General features: G+C 38.3%; 1 non-coding gene across 1 annotated transcript; it reads right to left on the reverse strand.

Annotated features, from left to right (window-relative positions):
- Positions 1 to 2,866: 2,866 nt before the first annotated feature.
- LOC112818628 (U6 spliceosomal RNA) lies at positions 2,867 to 2,969 on the reverse strand. Its single transcript, XR_003206632.1, has one exon. It is a non-coding gene; the product is annotated as a U6 spliceosomal RNA (small nuclear RNA).
- Positions 2,970 to 3,627: the final 658 nt, after the last annotated feature.

Raw genomic sequence — 3,627 nt, forward strand, 5'->3', positions numbered from 1 at the left:
TATTAGACGCTGGCTCTACTCTGCTCAGCTACAAAAGTAGCAGGCCTCTGACAGAAGCCTGAGGTCTAGATAGGCTGTATCTCAGCAAGCTTATCTAACATATCTGATAGTGGAAGTTTTTCTGTTGTGGTGAGAATACTTAATATGAGATTTAACCTCTTAACAAATGGTTAGGTGTACAATACAGTGTTGTGAACCACAGCCACAATGTTACATAGTAGATTTGTAAAACTTAATCATCTTGGGTAACTTTTTTTTTAAGACATGCTCCCAGGCTGCCTTAAATCAAGACACCACTCCTTCTGTTAGATTTCTCCCTTGAAAAGGAAACACTTTGAATTATCCACAGTGAGTAACCCTGAAATAATACTGATAGTGTTCTTTTTCTCTGGGCATAATGCAGAGTGGGTGTAAAAGTGGGTACAGGAAGTGGTACAAATTAACAGAAATAATATAGTGAGAGTGCAGAAGGAAAAAGCCCAGCTTAAAATAGTTTGTCCAGTAAATAATTATCAAAAACCTCATGTGCCTCAGTAAATAACCCTCTGGAGGGAAACACATTGGTATGTTTGGAGAATAATGAGGGCAGTTTGGCTGAGAGCTGTGAGACATGGGAGAAGAGGAAGGTAAGGGGATAAGATCTGAAGGGTGGCCAGAGACAGACCAGGAGGTGATAAGCAGTTTAGATTTTATTCTAAGTGTGATGTCTACACCCTGGAAGCTTTTTTCTTTTTTTCCTACAGAGGGAGAGAGAGAGAAGTGGGGGAGGGACAGAGGAAGAGGGAGAACCTTAAGCAGGCTCCACATCCAGTATGGAGCCGACATCAGGCTTGATCTCACAACCCTGAGATCATGACCTGAGCTGAAATTAAGAGTCTCCCACTTAACTGACTGAGCCACCCAGGTGCCCCACCCTGGAAGATTTTGAATGAAGTGATATAACCTGATTTAATTTTTCAAATCTCTGTCTGGTTGCTCTGTGGAGAATGAAGTATAGGAGGGCGGGAACGGAAGCAATTTGACTGGTGGGCAGACTATTGCACTAGCTGCGGTAAGCATGGATAATACACAAGGATGGTAGCAGGAGAGCCAGCAAAAGTGACTAGATTTGGGAAATGTTTTGAAATATACAAGTTGACAAGACTTGCAGATAGATTTATTGTAGGGGAGAGGGAAAGAAATTCAAAGATAACTTTGGGTTTTTGGACTTAACAGCTGAGTCAGATAGAGCAGACTGGAGGGAGAAAGCTCTGTGGGGGGGGGGGGTGATTAAGGCTCCTGCTCTGTGCAGATGCCTAATAGACACTCCCTGGAGATGATGAGTGGGCTGTTGGATACATGAGTTTGGGGTTCAGGAGGAGGTGAGGGCTGGATATATGCTTGGGGTAGTCATTAGTAGAGAGATGGTATTTACATGCAGGAACTAGATATGGCCATATGTAAGAGTATTGATAGAGGAGAAAATGGAGCCTGGCCTGAGTCCTGGGCATTCTAGCATGTAGAAGTCAAGAAGAGGAAAAGGAGCAAGGAGAAGAGATGGAGGAGGGGAGGCAGCTGAAAACAAAGGAAAATTAGCATGGTAGAGTGTCAAAAACAAAAAAATGTCAGAAAGGAAGTGATAACTCAAACACTGCTGGAGGGTTGGGAGAAATGAAGTTTGAGAACTGGCCACTGGGCAGAGCAAGATGGAGGTGCTGCTAAATTGACTGAAGCAGGTTGAGCAGAGAGTAAGAGGCAAGGAAGTTGAAATAACTATGTCCACTAATTTTAGCCACAAAAGGGAGAAGAGAAATGAGGCTGTGGTTACAAACAGGAACGATTCATCCACTTCCATCCACAACAGTTCGAGGAAAGGTAGAATTTAAGGGTATAGATGCAGGTAGAGACCAATTTGATCTTGAAAACAAGAAGGCATTATCTTCAGATGGCAAGAAAAAAAAAAGGAAAACAACTGTACTTTCTTCAAAATCATCCATCACCATATTTGTTGCTTGATGAAATGTTAGATCATGGAAGAATGGAAACTGCAGTAGGGCTTGTGATTACTTGCTTGGTGTAAATTTATTTTCATGCTTCATGTTCATACACAAGTTGTTTAAACCAGTAATTTTAATCCTTAGGAAAGCTTGCTAAACAATTCTGTGCAGAAAAATAAATAACTTAAAAACATTTAAAACGTTTTAAATTGCTGTTTGGGCATCAAGCTGAAACATAATTTTGCTTTGATTACTATGTCCTGTCCCGCATTTATCTCTATAAGTATTAAAAAAAAAAAAAACATAGTGTAAAATTTAGTGGTAACAGGTGATTCTACAAATAGTTATTCTTCTGAGCTGTTACACAATAAGCATAAATATATAAACAAGAAACAGCTTGCTCTAGTTAGTTTCTTCAAATTGTAATATACAGAATTTCAATGCTATTTGTCTCTGCTCTGCTAAGTAACAGTGGACCAGCAATTCAGCTATTCTATGACCATTCAAATATGTAAAATTGTTGACAAAGGACCAGGGCTTTAAGATCTCAGGATCCTCTTAATGAAGCAGTATTAATATATATTTTTCTGATTTTTATATTGTAGAAAAATATATAAAACATAAAATGTATGATTTTTGAAGAGAGAGACAAGGTGGGGGAGGGGCGGAGGGAGAGGGAGAGAAAGAAGTGATAATCTCAAGCAGGCTCCATGCTTGATCTCACAACCTCGAGATCGTGATCTGAGCCAAAATCAAGAGTCCATGCTTAACTGACTGTGCCACCCAGGTGCCACTATTTTAACCATTTTTAAATGAACAGTTCAGTAATATTAAGTACATTTATACTACTGTTCAACCATCACCACTATCCATATCCAGAACTCTTTCATAAAAATATGGAAATCTTTATGAATTTGCATTCCGTTATTGAGGTGTGATGCTAATATTCTCTGTAATGCTCTAAATTTAGTATATGTGTGCTAAAGTGACCACTTACTCATATTTTAAAGAAAACACTTATTTACATAAAGAAGAAAAAAATTATAGAAACTGTGACTCTGAAAGATAAGCCAGAACCATTTGATTATTATTATCAAAATAAGGGCTTAGATCAATTCCATAATGTTCCATATCAAGATATTGAGGCATGGAGGGTGACTATGATGTTCTTCCATAAAATACCTTTTGGTTGTACACTCAGAACCAGAATATGGGATAGATTTTTGGAACCAAGATGATCATTGCCTTATTTTCCTAATTTTCTTGTTGAAAATGGAACAACTAAAGAATGATTCAAACCCAAATTGATTGAGTTCTTACTATATGCCAGGCATTATGCTACAAATGTACGTGAATTATCTAGCTGAATCCAACAAGAATGCAATGAGGTAACTCTCTTATTTTCATTTTAAAGGTAATAAAATTTAAGACTATATTGGAAAGGTATAATTAACTATTCATGATTTCATAACCAGGAAACTGTGGGTGAAAGAGGTATGTACCCTTTGACCAGCCTGACCCCACAGCCCTTGCTCTTAACCTCTGTGCTCTAGTGTGTCTATTATAAAGTGATGGAAGGCTATACCTCCCCCAAGTTTTAAAAATTAAAACTCATCCTATTCTCATTAACACATTGTTTTTGTTTGTGCAA

This window comes from Callorhinus ursinus, unplaced genomic scaffold (genome assembly GCF_003265705.2).
Source record: "Callorhinus ursinus isolate GAN/ISIS: 27379988/994484 unplaced genomic scaffold, GSC_fseal_2.0 scaffold12, whole genome shotgun sequence".
NCBI classification, from domain to species: domain Eukaryota; kingdom Metazoa; phylum Chordata; class Mammalia; order Carnivora; family Otariidae; genus Callorhinus; species Callorhinus ursinus.